The sequence below is a fragment of the Artibeus jamaicensis genome, unplaced genomic scaffold (genome assembly GCF_021234435.1).
Source record: "Artibeus jamaicensis isolate MK-2021 breed Jamaican fruit bat unplaced genomic scaffold, CSHL_Jam_final contig_1028, whole genome shotgun sequence".
Taxonomy (NCBI): Eukaryota; Metazoa; Chordata; class Mammalia; order Chiroptera; family Phyllostomidae; genus Artibeus; species Artibeus jamaicensis.
This window is the reverse complement of record NW_026521201.1, coordinates 7980548-8001973: the sequence shown is the minus strand read 5'-3', so window position 1 is coordinate 8001973 and position 21426 is coordinate 7980548. Positions and strand designations below refer to the sequence as shown.

Here is a 21426-nt window from a genome sequence, read left to right as displayed (position 1 = left end):
TCACACATCTCTGGGCAGCCAGATCTCCTCACTCACTGGCACTGAAATCTCAGATTCACAATACCAAAAAGCTGCTAAAAATAGGAACCATGGACCTGGGACCAAAAATAGCAAATATGGCTCTTTAAAAAAGACTACCCTATCTGTAACATAAAAATCCAACAGGGACAATAACTGACCTCTTTCACATGGTCTTCAACTTAATAAAGCCACCTTAAGGCTTTTGGGAATCAGCAGGCTACATGGACAGACAGGACAAGCAGCAAGACAGGTGGGCAAAGATGAAATAATTATGCTTACCATATTCTAGTTGTTTTATTACAAAATTCTAGATCTTCAAATTAGCACAAGGGTATTTTCACAGCAGTGGCAGGGAAATGAGACCTCCCTCCATGCTTTCTTTGATGGTGATTTCTCCCTTGAGAATCAATACGGCTTAAAATAGTTTGGGAAATTGTCACTGAGAAACAAAGAGGATGCTTGAGGAGTTTTTTGTTGTTGTTTTGTTTTGTTTATTTTTTGAGTGGTTTTATACTTCTTTTCTAAACTTCTGAGGTATCCTGATGTTAAAATCTTACAGCTTTTTTGACTACTTACAAACTATTTGCACTTGAATGGCCTTTGGGCCCACCTTGATTTTATTTCAGCCTTACGTCTTAAGCAAAGCCATCTTCTACACTACTGTCATGTTTGTTTGTTTGTTTGTTTGTTTCAGCAAAATTTGTGACAACTGACTTCATTCTGAACTGCTGCTCTCCAATGACCACTGCTCTATCTTGTCTGACCTCACAATACCCGGGAGTGAAATCAGGCCACTGTCATCACTCTCGGTCTGCAGGTGAGACTCTCACGCTGGAGGACAAAATGCTCAAAGGGACAGGTCACCCAGCAGGAGTGTGACCAGGCTGGGCCTGAATCCAGGGTGCCACGCTTGTGTGTCACACACATTCAGGTGCACCTGGGAGAAGAGAGTAGAGCAGACCTGCTTCCCAGGGGCAGGAGGGCCCAACATTTGGGCATCTTGTTCTGTCTGATAGGTTGTTAACCAAAGAAAAATACCTTTTCCTCCTCTGTATCTCTGTATCTCTTCACATATCAAGTCATGTTTTTAGTTGATGGGCTCAACACAGAGTAGGTGACCTAAAGACAGTCACCTCTGGAGACTCTCTCCAAGAGAAAGGAAGCAGCTCTTGACATAATAAATCACAGCTGTTTGTTTTCAGTGGTGTTTTTAATTCCTAGTGACTTCCAGCAGGTGGGAAGCTGTGGGTCTGTGGGCACAGAGCACTGGGATAAGGGACATAAATCATTGAAGCCACTTGTGCAGCATGGACTGAGGCTCCAGCAGCCATAGTGAGACTGCTGGAGGAGTGATGACGATGACAGGTAGTCACAGTCACACTCTGGCCTTTGGGGACTGAAACACTATGAGTGCTAACCTCTGAATCATCTTCAGAGAGCCCAGGGCCCGTGAGTGGCCACTGCCAGCCCAGAGCACAGGTATGGGTCCCTGAGTCTGGCTCTCAGAGGCCTCAGCTTTGAGGTATTCTCATAGCTCTATGGGCGTTTGGGGGCAGCTTGAAGAATGAAGTGAAAGAGGCCCTGGAAACACAGCTTAGGACATTTTAAAAATGAATCATGGGCTGGTCTGTCTCGAACACACAGTGGGAACCCTAAAATGTAACATTTCCACTTAGGAATGAAATAAAATTGATGAGAGTTGATTGTGGCAGGCCTCTGGCATTTGCCATCTCATTAGTCATTTCAATCATACCACAAGATAGTTTGTTCTACTGCTAAAGAAACTGAGACTCAATGAGGTTAAAAAATTTGCTGGAAGTCACGCAAGTAAGAAGTGAAGTCAGTATCTGTGCCCTGATTTGTCAGACTTCAAAGTCCACTTTTGTCTCATGCCAACACAATTCATCTCTTAAAAAGTTTGCCCAGTCTGCCAGACGGAAGCTGAGTCATCCTAATGAACCAACACCACTATTTTTGAACCCAGAGTGAGGTCTTTCATCTCAACCTGGGGCAAGTTTTCCCTGCCTCTAGCTCCTCTCAATTCCAGGTGCACTAGCGCATGCTGAAGAACTCCTGCAGTGTCACTGTGATGCTGCAGCGCCTTCATTTTAGGGTGGGCTCCTCTGAGACAGGACAGAATAAGGGGGGCAGGTAGGGGTTTCAGCCCTCTTTCTCCTTCAATAAATCTTTTTGACTAGTTGAGGGTAACCTGCAGAAGAAAAATTTATAAGCATGAAGAGCCCACCTTCTTGAGGTAAATTAAGGTATCAAGGCAGGAGCAGTGTTGGAAGGAGTTAGCTCATCTTCCTGACCTGGGAGGGATAACGGGGAACCTTGAGGACAGAAGGAATGACCACGGGAATGTGATGTGGTCTGTCTGAGCCTCTGTTTCCTCATCTCCTGCTCTGCCTTTCTCAGGATGTTCTCATGGGAACCTGACCAGGCTACCTGTGCAACAGTGCTTCAAACACCAAAAGAGATGCCCAAATGTGAGACATTTCTTCTAAAGGCTCTCTGAGGAGTGAGAGGTGTCTCTGTGTAATTTATTTCTGTTTATCCGCTCTCACTGTTGTCCTAAAGAGCTCTGAATGCTAAACTTAGTCTCTCCCTGCAATGTCCCCTACAGTTATGCTGCTTGAGGGGACAGAGGACACTGGGGCAGTGCCATTCTAATAGCTGGGCTCCTTGCTCCTTGAAGGCTTAGTAAATCACCCTTGGAAGTGGCCTGGATGGTATGTGAATGCTTTTGACTCTTAAGTAAATATTTTTACCTTCCCATTAGGCCACTGTGGGATAAGAATTCCAGCAGAAGTAGAATTCTTATTATTTATTACCAGCCTGAGCAAACCACAGTAGAGAGGAGGAAACAAGCAAGCTGACTGGTCAGGATGGCAGCGCAAGGGGCCAGCAGCCTGAGCTGGCCCTGGGGGTGGGTGGCCAGGGGCTCGGCAGGACAGGAAGTAGGAGCACAGGTTTGGAGTCACTCTACCCTACTTAGAGCTCCTGCATAAACTCTTAGGAAATGTTGGCATTTAATCTCTCTGAGACTCAGTGTCCTCATCCACTGAGGGATTAAAGGAGATCCTGCAATGCCCAGCAGCACCCACAGAGGGCCACCCTCTATCCTGTCCTCCTTCCTCTCAGTCTTTACCCCTTCCTCAAGTGCTGGGCCTGGGGCCAGTCCACAGGGGCTCCCCAGCACTTCAGGGAGGACTGTCCACACTTTACTTCCTTCATGTGGCCACAGAAAGGCTCAAAACCTCACTGCTATTCTGTTGTTGCTGTTGTCTTTTTGGCTTAAGCGTATTTGTTCACGATAAAAATTGTGATATTACTGAAAACTATTAAAAATAAGATTTTGACTTATATTCTTCCATATTTTTAATGTTTATTTTGAGTATAATTGAGATTCTACTGCATGTACATTATATTCCAGTGTTCTATAGGACATTACACATACATGGTCAGACTATTAAATAGTCTTCAGAGACATCGCTCAGTAGGGTCACACCAGTCCCCACTGTTACACGTTTAGGCTATCTCCAATTTTTTACTTATGAAAATAACTCTGCAATAAGATATTTGTGAATAAATTTGTGCCTAGTTACATATTTCCTTTGAGTAGAAGTGGAGCTAAAAGTTATGAATATTTTTAACACAAATATCCATAACACAAATTGCCAAGTTGCATTCCAGGAACGCCGGGCCACACTGCCCCTGCCAGCAGGGCTTGGGGGCGCCTACTTCACCCTCACAGCCTGCTGCTCTGGGCCCTCAGCCTTGCTAATTCTAGAGGCAAAATGGCCCTTGCTATTGTTTAATTCTTTATCTTGAAATAATTTCACACTTACAGAAAAATTACAGATATAGTGAAAGGTACTCCCATATATTCTTCACCTAAATTGCCCAATTGTTAACATTTTTTTAATTTTAACTTTTTTTATTGATTATGCCATTACATTTGTTCTATTCCCCCTCCACCCTGCATGCCCCTCCCCCACCATTCCCCCCCTTTAGTTCATGAACACGTGTCTCAAGTTCTTTAGATTCTGTATTTCCCCTACTATTCTTAGCCTCCCCCTATCTATTTTCTATCTACTGTCTGTGCTACTTATTTTCTGTACCTTCTCCCCCCTTCTCCTTTTCCCACTCCCCTGTTGCTAATCCTCCACATGATCTTCATTTCTATGATTCACTCCTGATCCAGCTGTCCTCTGAATTTGCTTTTGTTTTAGGTGTGGTTGTTGATAACTGTGAGTTTGCTCACAGTGAGTTCAACTTTTTTATCTTCTTTTTCTTAGGTAAATCCCTTTAACATTTCATATAATAAGGGCTTGGTGATGATGAACTCCTTGAATTTGGTCTTATCTGAGAAGCACTTTATCTGTCCTTCCATTCTAAATGAAAACTTTGCTGGATAGAGCAATCTTGGTTGTAGGTCTTTGGTTTTCATGACTTGGAATACTTCTTTCCAGCCCCTTCTTGCCTGTAAGGTCTCTTTTGATAAATCAGCTGACAGTCTGATGGGAGCTCCTTTGTAGGTGACTGTCCCCTTATCTCTTGCTGCTTCTAGGATTCTCTCCTTCATTTTAATCTTGGCTAATGTAATGATGATGTGCCTTGGTGTGTTCCTTCTTGGGTCCAACTTCTTTGGGACTCTCTGAGCTTCCTGGATTTCCTGGAAGTCTATTTCCTCTGCCAGAATGGGGAAGTTCTCTTTTATTATTTGTTCAAATAAGGTTTCCACTCGTGACTCTTCCCCTTCTGGTACCCCTATAATTTGAATGTTGGAACGTTTAAAGATGTCCTGGAGGTTCCTAAGCCTCTCCTCATTTTTTCGAATTCTTGTTTCTTCATTCTTTTCCCTTTGGCCATTATTTGCTTTCTTCTGGTCCACTCCATTGATTTGAGTCCCAGCCTCCTTTCCATTACTATTGGTTTCCTTTGCATTACCATTCATTTCAATTAGTTTAGCTTTCATATGTTTCTCTAGTTTGTGACTAAAATCAACCAGTTCTATGAGGATCCTGATAACCAGTGTTTTGAACTGTGCATCTGAAAGTTTGGCTATTTCCTCATCGCTTAGATTTATTGGCTCTGGGGCTCTGAGTTTTTCTTGAGCCATTTTTGGTCTGTTCGCACCGGTAAGTAAGAGGGGCAAAGCCTTAGTTGTTTACCAGGGCAGGGCCACCCAGGTCACTGGTTTGTGACGCTGTGTGTGGGGGTGGGGTCAGAGAGGGAGCAATGGCGGTTCTCTCTGCCAGCCCAGTCCGTTCCCACCACTCGCCCCAGCCTGTTTATCCAAGCAGAATTGTGAGAGCCTGCTGCCCCGCACCCTGCGGTCTCAATACTAGCCTCTTCACTGGTTTATCTGCACGCAAATGCGCGACCTACCGCAGACAGCCAGCCGTGCCTCTTCCCTGTGTGCGCCTGTAGCTAGCCCGCGATCCCATCCGCGCCTTCAACTGCTTGCGTGCCACCAGGTCAGGGATCTTTTCGGTCAACCGGCTTCATGGCTGGCTTACCCGTTTAGCTGAGCATTTCGTCCTTTTTTTCCGGACTCCGTATTGTCGATTTTCTGTGTGGTCTGGTTGTAATTATCGTTGTTAAAAATAGTTGTTCTTAGATTTGGTTGTGCACGGAAGCAAGGTGAGTCCACCTACACCTCCATCTTCCAATTGTTAACATTTTGCCACATTTATTTCAGACATCCTTGCTAGATAGGTAGCTGGACAGATGTAGAGATACATATACATATCTAAAATATTTGAACATATGTAAATATAGGTATAGTTTTTTCTGAGTCATCTGACGCTAAATAATAAAGGCAATGGCTCTATTTAAATATACCAGTGTGTATTCCATAAGAACAGTCATCTTCACATGGTATTATTAGCAAATTCACAAAATAAATACTGTATTTAGAGAACCTAAATTTCACCCAATGTCCTTTATAGAAAAAAAAATTCAAGCCCAGGATTCAATCCAAGACCATGTATTACATGAAAATGTTATATCTCTTAGGCTCCTCTATGATGAAACAGTTCTCTCAGTCTTTCTGTTTCATGACCATGACATTTTGTGAAAAGGACAAGCCAGGATATTTGTAGAACATCCCTCAGTTGGGTTTGTCTGATATTTCCTCATAGTTAGATTAAGATTATGCATTTTGGGCAGGAATACACAACAGTGAAATTGTCCCCATTTTAGGGTATCATGATGTCAGTCTCTGCCATGGTGATAAGGTTGACCTTGACCCCTTGGTTAAGGTGGTATCCAGGTTTCCCTGCTATAATGTTACTATTTAACCAACAAGCAATTTACAGGGAGATACTTTGAGACTATGTAAATGCCCTGGTTCTCATTAAAGGTCCATCTGCTGGTTTTCACAGACCTTGACCATTCTTGTTTGGAGCAATGGGATGGTGAACAGGTGGAGACTTCCTACTCCATCATTCCTTCCACATTGATTAGCATTTTGTTGCAAGAAAAGTTGACCTCATTCATCCCCATTTATATCTTCATTGCTTTCCCTATATCAATCTGGACTCATGGACTCTAATTCAATCTATTAATGTCGTTTATTTTGAAGGTCAAATTGCCTCAGATTTGGCCAGTGGGGGCCACTGTGAATAGACTCCTATGTCTTTGGACATCCCCATCATTCTGTAAGCTCTACTTTCTGGCACCAGATGTTACAGGCTTCTCTTCTGGCTACTTAGCCTTTTTGTTTCTTCTAGTGAGGAATAATATTGAGAGACCAAGATATGGATGCTAGGTTTGTTCATTGCCACTGGGATGTTACTTCTAAAGCCTTTCAACAGCTATAGAGCTAGGAAATGTCTGATGTAAGTATTCTATGTCATAATATGTGATATATGCATAATGCAATATACATAAGATTTATGCACATATATAATGATTTTCATGTGGCATTTATTTATAAATTAGAATTTTTTAAATTATTACTCAGGTCAAACATTCTCTAAGTGTTTATCAGGGCACTGTATGTACTTATTTCCCATTTATCTCTCATAGTCTTTGTGGTTCTTATTCCTTTAGACATTTTAAAATACAGATATAAGGCAAAATACCCATTTGTGGTAATGACTTTTTCAAATTCATTATTTGGCCTTTTATTTCTGATGTAGAACTTCTGACTTATTGAAGTTAGAACTATCTTCAGCTTTTGCTAACTTGTTCCATTGTTTTGAGCTATTAAAATTCTCCCCTAACCAGAGATTTGATACTCACTTCTCTTTTCTTCTTTCCCCATTAGTTTATTCAATCAACTAGGAATATGTGTAGTAAACTCTATGAGATGGGGATAGAAACTGCTTTGATATTTTTCCCAAGTAGCTAACCAACTGTCCTAGCACCATTTATTATATAATCCTACCCTTCATCACTGATTTATCATTGTTGTTTTTAGAAATTGCTTCTTGTATCTCCATCTGGCCAAGTGGTTTTTAGAAAGGTTGCAGGGTAAGCTGTTTTTCTCTCCTAAGCTCACATAACTTAAAAACTTGGAAAAAGAGCAGACTGGCTGAGCACTTGGCCACTGCCCTAGAGCCAGGCTTCCTGGACTCAGGTCCAGAACCACCACTTTCCCAAGTATATAATGGCAATATTTGTATGTGAGACAAAATAATTAAAATGCTTAAAATGATATTTAGCACATGGAAGAGCCCAATAAATGTTAGTCATTATCACGTTTATTGTTATTTTGTTGTTTTTATGGTAATCTTTTATTTCTAAGATGGGAAACTGAGGCTCAGAAACATGTTCTGAATTTCCCAAGTTAAACGGCCAAGCCCTCCCATGCTGCACATCTCCCACAGAAGAGGCAGGTCCTCTCTCACCTCCTACTCAGGCAGAGTCCACTTTCTGTGCTTTTAATGTATGCAAATTCTACTATAAGAGAGGAAGGGGGACAGAGGATAGGAAGAGGGGATAATGCAATTTATGTGGATGATGCCATCCACCCCTACCTACACTCAACACAGGTGCACCCTCTGCAAGTGGGGAAATACCGACCAGCTGTTGACCTAGTATTTCGTAGCTCCAATGAATCTTTCTGAGACCTATCACCTCACCACATTGGGTGGGTTGCTAGTGTTTACAGATGTGTATTTCTTAAAGCAGCATGGGCCCTAAATGCAAACCAACTATTTTACTTCCATCTGGGACTCAAGTGTCCCAGCAACAGACTTCTAATCCATACGGAGCAAACCCAGCTGCCAAGGCCTTACAGAGAAGTGGAGTGGCATTCTGCAGCCTGGCAGTTCTCTATAGGATTTATAGGGGACTTTTTATTCACCACAAAGACCCAGACAGTAATGTCATAGCCACTTAACTGGTACATTTTTGTCTTACAACTTGCCCCTGTCCAATTCTGCTCTTCAAAGTAAACTTCATAAAGTGCATAAGGAATAGTGAGGGCTCATATACTTCTGGAGGCAGGTCACTGAGTGCAACCCAGGCTCTGAGAAGCCCTGGTACCACATACTCATTGTTTTCAGATGCTCCAGTTTGCACAGTTACAATTTTAAAGAGTAACTGTGTTATCAGTTCATGAAACTGAGAAACAAAGCAACTATAGCAAAAAGTAAGTGAACTATATCTTCCTACTCTGAAAATTTCCTTAGTTCCCCACTGCCTATTGAAGAATGGAGCTATTCAGCCAGGCCATCTCATTCTGAGTCCCCAGCCCTGCCTGCTCCATCAAGATTCCTTCTAAGGACACCCAGCTCAGAGTTTTCTGAATAGGCAGAAACTTTGTGACACTTCCTTCCCAGTCACAGGTGACTTGACTGGAGGGGATACATTGACTAATGTCATCCAGCAAGAGTCTTTCTCTCAGAAAACGTAGGACCGCAAGACCTAGAGATGACTGTCTTTGCTCATTACCAGGTTTGCAAGATGAGTGGCTATGCTGGGCTGGGCCACGAGAACAACAAGGAAATAAGGGAAACTGGTGAGAGAAAAGGAAGAGTGAGGCAGACAAATAACAAAAAGTAGAGATGAGAACTCACTGTCCCAGAGAGACACAAAGAGAGCCCTTGGGGAAAAAAAGAAAGAGGGGAAGGGAAGGGAAAGGGAAAGAGAAGGGAAAGGAAGGAGGGGAAGAAGGGAAGGAGGGGAAGGAAGGGAAGGGAAGGGAAGGGAAGGGAAGGGAAGGGAAGGGAAGGGAAGGGAAGGGAAGGGAAGGGAAGGGAAGGGAAGAAAGAGCATAAGGGCCATGTTTTAAACTTTGCTATGCTTAAAACTTCTCACCATGTCCCCACTTTCACACAGCCACAAAGCCTCCATAGCTGGTAAGTTAATATGTTTCCCTTTTGTCAGTATGCTAAACAACAGATTTTTTTTTGTAAAATCAAAAAGTCTGACATGACAAGTAGGGTAGATTGAGTGGCACATGCAGAGCAGGACAGCTTACTTGATGCCAGGCCTGAAGGCACTGTGTCTGTTCCTGAGATGGGCACATGGGTGACTGATGGCTTTGACAGTGGCCCACACTAGCAGCTACAGTGCCAGGCAGAGGCCCTGAGTCCTTCCTTAGGAGCAAGGTTCCATGCTTGGCTTGAGTATGGCAAATAGCCTTTATACTATCAAGAAAGAGGACCTGATTCTGGCTAATATACCATAGAGTTGGATGTGTTTAAAAATTAAAATAATTAAAGAGTAGAAAGCAATAATTCTATTATCCCACTAATCAAAACCATTGTGAAATTATGCCCATGAAGCAGCCCTGATTCTGGCAGAGAAAGCAGGTAGAGACTAAACTGCATTCATTAGAACAGCAGCACCACCAGGACTGTAGTGTCTGCACATCAGCTATGTAGCCAAAGGGACCCTGAAAGCCATTACACACATTGCCATCAAGCACAGCCTTTTGTTCCCTATCACAGAACCGGGAGGCGCTCACAGCAGATTTTGTTCACACCCATACTGTTGTTGCTTCTGAAAAAACCCATCCGAGAGGTACAATAGAACAGGGTGACAAGCAGGACTAATTTCACCCTGCTCGTCTGCAGGCAGATTACACCTGGTCCCAGATGAGACACCGCACCACTCTCTAGTCCTCCTGTGGGGGCTGCATTGATGGCCTTGTCTACCTGCTCTGCTTCCACAGGCTCTGTTACAGCTGGCCAGCAGCATGAGGAAGAAGACACCATTAACAATAACCAGGACAACTTTCTAATTGGCTGACACAACAAAACCCCCATGTAGTCATCATTGTCTAATTGTGCCAGGACAGCAACTAAGTGGCACAAGAACAGACCCAGTGGTATTTACTCCATTCCCAACTTTTGTGAAATGTACCAAGCCACAGGTCGACCTAGGTTCTCTATGCTGAAGCAGCTTACATCAGTCAGAAGAGTGCTAACCCACCACACACAACAGCAGACATCTGACAATCTGGGACTAGCCATCCATCTCCACCTTCAGCTCATTTCAACATCCATTCTGAGGGCAGAACTAAGAGACAGCTTAGGACAAATTGAAAGAGAATACGGTATAAAAACACTAGAATTATGGTGACTTTATTGCTACAGTAACATCATGCCCCACTGGGCTGACACTGTCCAATTAGGAAGCTGAAAACCCACAGAACACTCTGCTGCCTGGGTACCAATAACAAAGACTGAGCAGATCATCTTGAGAGATACATGCTGCTTGTCTGAACCTTCAAAGCTCAGGGGTCATTTGGGGGGCAACAGATATCACAATAAGCATCATCTCCACTCTCCATGCATGGGGAGAAAAGGAGCAAGCAGCCTCTCCTCTTTCATGGATCTAACAAGATTGCTGTTTTGGCTGACATTCTATCAAAATTCCCCTTTACAAAGAAATAGTCCCCTATCTAGGGCATATGAAAGATGCATTCTCCTAAAAGTAATTACATAATCTCATCTTTTGAATTAGACATTTAGGGTGACAGGCCACAGGTGAAGAAAGAAGATAAGGTGAAAAAGCCCTTTATTGTTTTCCCTCAAGTTATAACCATCTCCCAGTGCTTTCATGTCACCAGGTTTAGTCATATTAACTTTTTTCTTCTGACTCTTGTTTTATGGGTATGCATAATGAGGCAACTGGACTTCCATCTTGCTTTTGACAAGCAACCTTCCAAGTTAACTATCTTTCAATAAAACTGTTGCATTGTCCCTAGTTCCATCTCTTTCCTAGTCATGCTACAACCAGCAGTGTCACTGGGTGAGCTAACCAATCAGGTTCATGCATCCTAAACTCCTGTCCACACCACACAAATGCCTCACAGAATTAAGGTCATCCTCATGGTATGTTAGAAATGGATGGGGTGTGGAGGTTCTCTGGTCAAAAACCGTGCTTCTATAATAGACCACAAGTAGTTCCACAGAGCTAGCTACTGACAGAATCAGAACTTCTGACTCTACCAATGAACTTCACCATCTTTGTGTAGAAACAAAGCAGTCAACCTAATCAATCAATTGCTCAATCAACCCAAGTATTTGCTTGGTTCATTAAGTATACCTGGCAGTATGTTTAATTTCATAAGATTTGCAAAGGATGTATAAGCACAGTGGTTACAAATGAAAAGAATTCATACCACTACTGAAAAAGCACAAACAGGCATCCAACATTCAGGATCTGAGTTTCAAGAGGTAGGTCTGGGCCTCCTTTTTTAGTGAATTAAATAAAATACAAATTTATTTCTTCTTTCTTATGTAAAAAGCTAGATGTAAGTAGCCACACTATACACTTTATAGACACGAGATTCCTCTAGCTCACCTTTCTATCATCTCCAGGGTGTGTACCTCCTACTCATGGTCCAATATGGCAGCTGGTACTCCAGCCATCACATCCACATTCCTGACAAATGAAGGAAGGGATAAAGAAGAAGGCAATACAGTCAGGGAACATGCCTGGGTTGCAGGCTGGTTCCCTGCAGGCCATTTCCCAGCAGGGGACGCACAAAAGGCAACCATACATTGATGTTTCTCTCCCTCTCTCCTTCCCTTCCCTTCTAAAGATAAATAAATAAAATGTTAAAAAAAAAAAAAGAAGAAGGCAATAATGGATACTCGAGGCTAACTAATATATCTGCCCTAGTACTACAGAGCTAATGTTCAGCAAATCATGGGCTTCCTGAAGCTTGGCCTTGCCTATTTTTAGAAAGCTTCCAAAAGAGTTGTTGATATACCCTCCTATTTAACGACAATTAGAGTTGATTATCTTTCAGGTACCTTCCAGCCAGAAGCCGTTCTGAATGACATGAAACAAGAAAACATCAATGAAGAATCACACTGAGCTGTGTTCCAGATAGTAAATCCAGTGGGCCAATTAATGTAACCAGGCTGTGAGAAGTGGGTAAAATATGGGCTGAGCCCTCAAGGCCAAGAACAACGCTGAGAGTCACAGAGGTTATTTACTAGGAGACATAGCATGAGGAGAGCTAAACGGTAGGGGCCGTGCCTAACTAAATTCATGGAAAATAGCTCCTGTAGTCTAGGGACAGTGGGGCAGCCCCTCCACTGAGCTAGGTGCCCAGGCAATATGCAAGGAGACCAAGAACCTGCCCTTTAACCTGCATTTTCCAGGGAAAGGGTTTTGTTTTGTTTCTGTTTTTGTTTTGAGAAACCAGCGTTTCAGAGGCCCAGCTAAAGTTTCAGTGCTTCTCAAAGTGTGGTCTCCAAATACCTGCATCAAAATTGCTAGAAGAGTTTGTCAAAATGCAGACCCTGGGTCCTAGTTCAGACATTTTAAACATCCCCAGATGACATTTAATGAACCTGAGACCAGTGTTCCCTCTGAAGGAAGATTAGGTCACATACCACATTACCTTCATCCTCTTAATTAATCCTCCTGCTTCCAGTCCCTCTTCCCTCCTCTTTCTTGGTATCCTTTTTCACTCTCCCTGCCTTTAGTCCTTCCCTCAAAATGCCTTCCTAAAAAATTAGCAATGGAGAATAAAAGTATTTCCCCTGAAATGTGGGTGAAGCCTGCCCTCAGCCTGCCCACTGGCTGCCCTCAGAGCCTCTGGGCACCCTTAGGTGTCCTTCCCCCATGATGACCAGCAGAGGGTGCAAGCAGGCTGGATGTCCACTGTGAATGGTGGGGAGGACCCCTTCAGAAAAGCCAGCAGCAAATGTAGTGAGGGGCCGGTGTGGTGGTCTGAAGAAAGTCCTACTTCAGTCCCCCTCTTCCTTCCTGACCTAGAAAAAACCTCCTGCTACCTGTAGACCCAGCAGCACGTGAGCCCTGAAGAAGTTGAGAGCAATGTTACACCATGCATGTGGCCAGAACTGGTCTTACTCATGAGTGAAGTTGGCAGCTATTACATGCCTTGCAGGAAAGCAGGAAAAAAAATGCATGCCCTCAAAAGGGATAAAAGCGAAACTAACATCGACCGGGGTTTTCTCTGTGCTGTATGTGCTATGTGTATAATTTCACTTAATCCCTGTGTTACAAGGCACACAGTGGAAAGCGCAGAGAGTTTGTATAGTTCACCCTGTTCACACAGCTAGTGAGGATCAGGATTTGGTGTCTGACTCGAAGCCTATATTCCTTCCAATAAACCATATAGCATGAGCCAAAATATAAAAAAAGAAGTCAACCATTGGGTAGTTATTTGTTAGGGACTGTCTAAAGACTCCTAAGATAAATGTTGCCTAAGGAAGTGCCCGATTAGTGAACTAATCTACCATTTTGTGACCTCATGTTCTTACTGTATCAGGGAGTTTAGTGGATAACCCCCAGTGTGAGAGGAGCGCGGGGGACTGGAGGCCAGACAGTATTAGTGCTGGGCAACAATTGCTCAGGAAGGGCTGTGTGATGAGGGTGGCACCTCTGGACACCAAGTGGCACAGAGAGGGGAGGAGAGGAGCAGGGAGCTGGGGCGTGGCAGCACACTTTGCCTCATGGCACTGAGCAGGGTGCTCAGATGGAAAAATTCTTTTGGAAAGAGAGTCCACACTCAAGCAGAGCTTCAGAAACAGACCTGGGTTTCAATCTTTGTGACCTGGGATGAGTCATTGAACTTCTCTGAGACCTGGTTTTCTCGTCTATAAAAGTGGGGGCGATAGTTCCCTTCTCAGACGGTCATGGTGAAAGTTAAATAACTAATGTAAAAGTGCCCATTGCAGTCCTCACTGCACAGCAGGTGCTCATAGCCCTTTCACTGGGTTCAACAGGTGGAGTACAGGATGAAGACAGGCCCACAGCAGAGAGATCCAACTGGGCTCCCCAGGCCCAGTGCTGCTTGCCCCCAGCACCCAGCCAGGCAGGCCAGTCTCAGAGCTGATATATGGAGGCCTGTTTATTTCCTTTTCACTTTTTAGTGACCTTTGGAGTCTAACACAAGCCTGCCCGATTTCCTACTTCAGACAGGAGAGCAGAGCAGAAAAGCAGCTGAAGGCATCAGGATCCTGGCATCTCTCCTCCTCCAGTAGGTACGGGCTACAGGGTGCATTTCCTTCCAGGCAGGCAGCCTGGCAGCTTCAAGCAGCAGGAGGCTAGGGGGGTGTTCCTCATGCACAAATGAAGCTGTGTGGGGCAAAGCAGGGCAAACCCAGCACATCGGCCAGGTACATGCTCAGATGTCAAGGGGCACGGCTGGTGACCAGTAAGGTCATGACTAACCCCTTCTTGGTCCAGAGAATGTGAAACATGAAAAAAAACCTCCAAAAAGCAAAATGAATAAAGAAATGAACACCTGTCAGGCTCCTCTAGGTGTCCACTGCCCTGTAAGGGGTTTAACATCTGATGCAAGGCCCATCTGATGGAGGTCCTGGGGTGACACCCCCATTGAGTGCTCTGTGGAGGGAAACTGAGGCTAGCATGAGTCACTTTGAAGCATCAGAGCTGGGACTTACACTCATATGTTTATACTTGAAGGAAAGGATTGACAATTCTCTGGGCATTTGGGTTATACAAAGAGCCAACTGGCTTGCTCACAAATGGAAATGTCCAGACTGACTACACAACCCAGACTCACCAGAGAAATGGAAAGGGTGATGACACTGGGGTTGGGCAGAAGGCCTCAGATTTCATTTGCTCAACACCCTTCCTTTCCCACCACTGCCCCACTCCAGCCCCTCACCTGTGCTGGAAACAGAGGAGCTCCTGGTCCTAGAGAGAGACTCCATCCCCCAGTCCTAGAGATGGTCTGAAGGGGGCCTCCAGAAACTTGCTGAAAACTGACTCCCTGCCCCCCATAACCTCTGACTACTATTAGAGTCCCTCTGGATCCAATGCAGTTTTCCCAAGTCCCTTTTGCTAAGACACAATCTTTCAGAGGTACCTTGTGAGGTAAGCCAGTTGTCACTTGGCAGAGTCTGGTCTGTTGAAGGTTGGATGGAACAGGTTTTGGGAAGAGTGGTCGGAATAGTAAGCATGTGGGGAAACTATGCAGGGAAGGCAAGCATAGGAAGGTGGGGCGGGTGGGGCTGTGGCCAGCCTGAGGTCTTTTCACCAGTGTGACTTCAAGCCAATCCTGCCCACTCTGCATGGCACCTAGTCACACCCCACCCCCACTCAGCAGATACTTTCCTTTTCCACACAGAGAAGCCTGGACCCTTCCCGCCCCTACACCCCACTCTAGTCCTTACCAAGAGAGAGACAAAAGTGGTGGGAACAAACCTTCCTGGGTCAGGTTTCATTCTTTCCTGGGAGAGCAGAGCCCAACAAAGGCTGCTTAGGTAATTTTCTGAATTATGAGTTAAAAGAACACTTCTAAACTTAAAGCTTACTTAGATATGTGATCTATGATATTGAGAAAAAGAGAGCAAGTTCTGCTGGAAAAAGAGCTGCAGCCAATAGTGTTTGGCATCTTCTGTGCATGTGCAGAGGAACAGGACAAGAGGAGGGGGCAGAGACAAGTGGAGGACTTGAGGACGGTGACAGTCAACAGGTAGATAAGTGGAGAGAATCAAGAAAAGAAGCACGTGAACCAACGTTGAGGGGACGTGGTGAGGGCCTTTTGAACATCCTTGGGAAGGACAATGTGGTACAGGGGAGGGGTGGCCTGGCATACAATGACACGAGCAAGTAGCATTCATGGCATGCTCACTGTGGACCAGGCACTGCTCTAGCACTTTGCTTGTATCAACTCAGCTTCACAATTACTTCAGAAGACAGATGCTTGTATAAGAGGCTAAATGATGGAGCTGTAGTTAGAGCTAGCTGGCTGGCACCAATACCACACTCTTGACCATGGTACAATGCTGGATGGTAAGCAGGTACTCCAGAAAGGGTCTGGGATGAGCAGAAGGAAGGAAGGGACCATCAGGGGAGGAATTTCTCAATGTGAGGCCCATCTCTACCTTGGACAGCCAACTGAGATATTAAATTTCACTTCTCTCATCTTCAGAATGAAGGTGGCAAGCCCTCTCTTGCCTCTCACAGGCTTGTTTTGAGCTCCAATGAGGTGGTGCTGGTGGAAGTGAATTGAGATCGTACAGCTCCACAAGCACAAGGGGCATCACACTGTTAGGGGTCACAGGGCCACTTCGCAGTGGTGGGAACACACAATCCCTGGAGTGCCTGTGCCACCCCCTCCCAGCCCCAGTCAGTCCTCTACTTCCTGCAGTAGGAAAATCATTACTACTTTAATTAAAGACACCTTAATCTGAAGTGGCTCCAGAACCACCTGAGATTCACCCAGGTGAACAAGTGACCTCCCTGTGTTCCTGAGCACTGGTCCTTGTTCATCCCGTGAGCAGACACATCTGCATGGCAATTAACTCATAAAGGCGAAACATGCACACATAAGTGCAAGGCAACTCAGTCAAACAAAAGAAGATTAAATTGATTCTTTAAGATAGCTCTGGCCAACGTGGGACACCCACTGGTATGCAGCTCGCCATAGGTACAGGTTCCCTGAACGTACATGCCCAAATCGCCTCATGGTTTGATGTGAATTTGATCTGCTCTATTCCGCTGAGGCAGGACCCAGTTACTAACACAGCATAACCTGACTCTGCTCCTTCCTCAAGGCCTCTGCATTAGTTGTCCCCTCTGCCCAGAATGATCTTCTTCCAGGTTCTTTTTCTTCGTTCAGGTCCAGGCTAATGTCACTTTCTGAGCTACAACCCCGTATTATTTTACTTTCTTCATAGCACATACACTACCTGAAATAACCTTGTTTACTTATTAACTTGCTCAATTGTCTGCTTCCTCCACAATCTGCCAAACACACACATACCAAATGAAAGCTCTATGTTCCTGCTTCATCCCTAGAACCTAAACCGTTCACTCATGGTACCCATCAGTGCTCCATGTTTAGTGAATCACCAGAATTAACTAATTATCTAATGTCAACACAAGGCTAGGCAGTACTGCACCAATCTGTCTGACAGAAACATCTGTCTTATGAGATGGGTATATGCCCCCATTTTACACATGAGGAGCCTAAGGTCCTGATCCAGGTTAACTTAACTTGCTGGTTATGGGACTCCATGACTACACTGCCTTAACCAAGGAACAGAAGAGTGGCCAAGGCCAGTATGGGCACCAGCTCCTTGCCTTATCACATTCCTGGAAGCTTGCTAGAATAAGGTTCCCCTGGAAAGGTGGGAGGGTCTAAGAGCCAACTGGGCTGATGCCAACAGCCAGGGCAGCTGGTGTCTGCTGAGCCCTCTGTTGGACAGGCCTTTGTTGGCTGGAGGACAAAGCTGTGCCTCGCACACCTTCAATTTTGAATAATGCAGTGACTGTACATATGTGATTAGGGGCTGCAGCCTCAGCCATCTGTAACCTTAAACAACTGTTACTACAGTGGTCAAGGCCACTGAAGCACTTCCCCTGATCAAGGTCTGTGGGGGATCTAGCAGGTCTGGCTCTCACCCAGGACCTGTGACTGTCCCCAAGACATTAGTGGCAGGAGAGAGTGAGGGTGCAGAAGAACTGATATTTGCAAGCATGTCAGGAACAGTGTTCTTGTCTTCTACTTCTGCTGGGCTGCCATGGCCCAAATATCTGACTGAAGCTGCAAACCCCAAACTTACTTATGAGGTCTGAGCACCCTCCTGGAGAGGAAAAGCCCAGGGAACCAGTTCCCCTTTCTCCTTCCTCTGTGCCCCTTACAGTATCCATTGATGAGGCATGCACAGTAACCAAAGGAGTGGGGGGCCCAAGGGTGATGGATCCTGTGCACATTCCACTAATTAAAATAATTGCCACTTAATGCTTTGTGTATATTTCCTCAGACTGAAAGTGTGTATGTGGTGCCTGATGCAATAGGATATGTTAGTATTTGGGTATTTGCTGCCTTCTCTATTCTTGAAGAAATATATATTCACACAAACCAGTGACCTGGGTGGCCCCACCCTGGTGAACACTTAAGGTGCCGCTCCTCATACGCATAACAGGCAGGAACAGATCAAAACATGGCGCAAGAACAACTCAGAGCCCCAGAGCTGATATATCTAAGTGACAAAGAAATAGCCAAACTTTCAGATGCACAGTTCAAAACACTGGTAATCAGGATGCTCACAGAACTGGCTGATTTTAGTCACAAATTAGAGGAACATATGAAGGCTAAACTAAGTGAAATGAAAGGAAATGCACAGGAAACCAATAGTAATGGACAGGAAACTGGGACTCAAATCAAAAGAGTGGACCAGAAAGAAGAAAAAAATGACCAAACAGAAAAGGATGAAGAAACAAGAATTCAAAAACACGAGGAGAGGCTTAGGAACCTCGACGACATCTTTAAACGCTCCAACATCCGAATTATAGGGATACCAGAAGGGGAAGAGGGACAGCCACAAGTGGAAAACTTATTTGAACAAATAATAAAGGAGAATTTCCCCATTCTGGCAAAGGAAATAGACTTCCAGGAAGTCCAGGAAGCTCAGAGAGTCCCAAAGAAGTTGGACTCAAGAAGGAACACACCAAGGCACACCATAATTACATTACCCAAGATTAAAACGAAGGAGAGAATCCTACAAGCAGCAAGAGCTAAGGGGACAGTCAACTACAAAGGACTTCCCATCAGACTGTCAGCTGATTTATCAAAAGAGACCTTACAGGCCAGAAGGGGCTGGAAAGAAGTATTCCAAGTCATGAAATCCAAAGACCTACAACCAAGATTGCTCTATCCAGCAAAGCTTTCATTTAGAATAGAAGGACAGATAAAGTGCTTCTCACGTAAGATCAAATTCAAGGAGTTCATCATCACCAAGCCCTTATTATATGAAATGTTAAAGGGACTTATCTAAGAAAAAGAAGATAAAAAAAGATGAACAGTGAAAGGACAGCAAACTCACAGTTAGTAACAACCACACCTAAAACAAAAGCAAACTAAGAGGACAGCTAGATCAGGAGCAAAACATAGAAATGAAGGTCACATGGAGGGTTAGCAACAGGGGAGTGGGAGAAGGAGAAGGGGGGAGAAGGTACAGAAAATAAGTAGCATAGATGGTAGGTAGAAAATAGATAGGCGGGAGGGCAAGAATAGTATGGGAAATATAGAATCTAAAGAACTTGAGACACATGGTCATAAACTAAAGGGGGGTGAATGGTGGGGGAGGGGTGTGCAGGGTGGAAGGGAATGAAGGGGGGAAATAGAACAACTGTAATGGCATAATCAATAAAATATATTTTAAAAAAGAAATATATATTCAACAAATACATGGAAAATAAATGAAAACAAAGCTAGCAAACAGCCATACAGGGCAGAGCCTCAGGCCACTCTGGCTGCCTGGAATGAGGTCAAGACTGAGGAACAACAAAGGAGGAGGTTGGATCCCACAGGACCCGGAATCCAGCATTTGAGTGCTAGCACTGGCTTACCACTGGAAATCCAATTTTTTCACTCAGTTTGGAGCCAGGGGTCAGTAACAGTGTGGCTTGTCCTCAGGCAGGGACACACCTAGTGGCTTGAGCTCCAGGCCAATTAGAAGTAGAATCCCCAGAGGGGCAAGTGTGGAAGAGGTTGGCTGCCTGAGAAGGGAAAGGAAATATGTGATGGCAGAGATCATCCTGCATCAAAGCCATAGAGGACTGGTGCTTCAAAGGGGTGGGAGCTGTGCCAAGACCAGAATAGCTCCTGGGGCTTCCTCAGCCCTGGCAAGCATTTGTATTTTCCCCAAATTGTTGCAATGACTTCCGTATAAAGAACTGTAATGTCTGGTGGTCTTCCTGTATGAGGGGTGCCACTGAGTTGTTGCAGGGTCTGGCACATTCCACCGAGTGCCACTGTGGTATCCTTCTCAGGGAATGCTCACCCCAGCCCACTATGAGCCCCCACCATTTGTAAGAGCATCAAAGAGTAAAGAAAATATCTGAAGAGCATCTGACAAGTGGAAGGAAAAGATGACACCTGCTCTTGGAAGGGTGCATGGATCTAAGTTGAGACCCCAGAAATGAGCAGCAGTCACACCCTCATGCCTGAGGCTCACCTCTCAGCCTAGCACTGGGCACACGGAGTCAGACAACTAGGCCTGCCAGGCCCTCTTTCCAAAGACTAAGAGAGTATGGGGCACAAGGAGTGTAAGGGCTCTGGGGCCACAGAGGAGGGCCATCAGCTTCCTGAACCCCTGGTGGGAATGTGATCCATTCCTTTGTGGTTTGTAGCCACTGCACATCTGTGGCTACTATGGCCAGGGGAGAGAGCCCATGAGGCTTCAATAACCCAGGGGGACCCTGTCTAGTCAGGCAGGTCACAGAGCTGTTGATATACCTTGGGATAATCATACTTCTTTTCTTAAAGGGGGGGGGGCGGGTGCAGGGGCAGGGAGTAGTGTGTGAACCTAGTTTTCAGGAAAGAGCTGGTGTAAGACTTTCAAGTACCCTCCTGTAGATTTAGGATTAGTCCTCTGGAAGATATCACTACTGTCAGAAAAGGAGCTCAATTCTGAATTTCTGTCTTTGTTCTGGAGTAGGACTTAGAGGAGTGCACCAGCTTCTCTCCCTTCACCCCCGTCCCTCCTCTCTTTTCCCCATCTCTCCCTCTTTTGGCACGTACCTCCTGCTAGCACTGTTCTAGGTACGACTGCATGACTGCGCCTGCCATGCAGTATCTGTAAACTTGCCCAAACCATGTGTACCCACCTACAGGTACATCCAAGATACATCCAAACAGCCACCCTGATTCCTTCTTTAGACTATGAACCCCTTGACAGCAGGAGCCATGTCCTTATGGACAGTGTGGCCAGTGGCCAGCACAGAGCCTCACACAGAGAAAGCACTTGAACAGTGCAGGCTGGTTGGGGGGAGGATGGATGATGCCTCTCTTTGACCTATGCTGCCATCCTAAGAAAAAAGACCTATTTATCCCAAAGTCATTGGATCTGTCTGCCCTTCGTCTTAATCCTGGAAGGAAGTTGCTTGCCATTGAAAGTGACTTTGCCTCAGGATTTGGTGCTGGATCCTGGCTTAACAGGGCCAGCTTATCAGACTAGGATAACTCCACTGTCACCT

The 21426-nt window shown here is 45.0% G+C and overlaps 1 protein-coding gene across 17 annotated transcripts in view; it reads right to left on the bottom strand.

Moving 5' to 3' along the window:
• CACNA1C (calcium voltage-gated channel subunit alpha1 C) overlaps positions 1–21426 on the bottom strand; it is a 657076-nt gene that overhangs the window by 370509 nt on the left and 265141 nt on the right. The window lies entirely within an intron of this gene.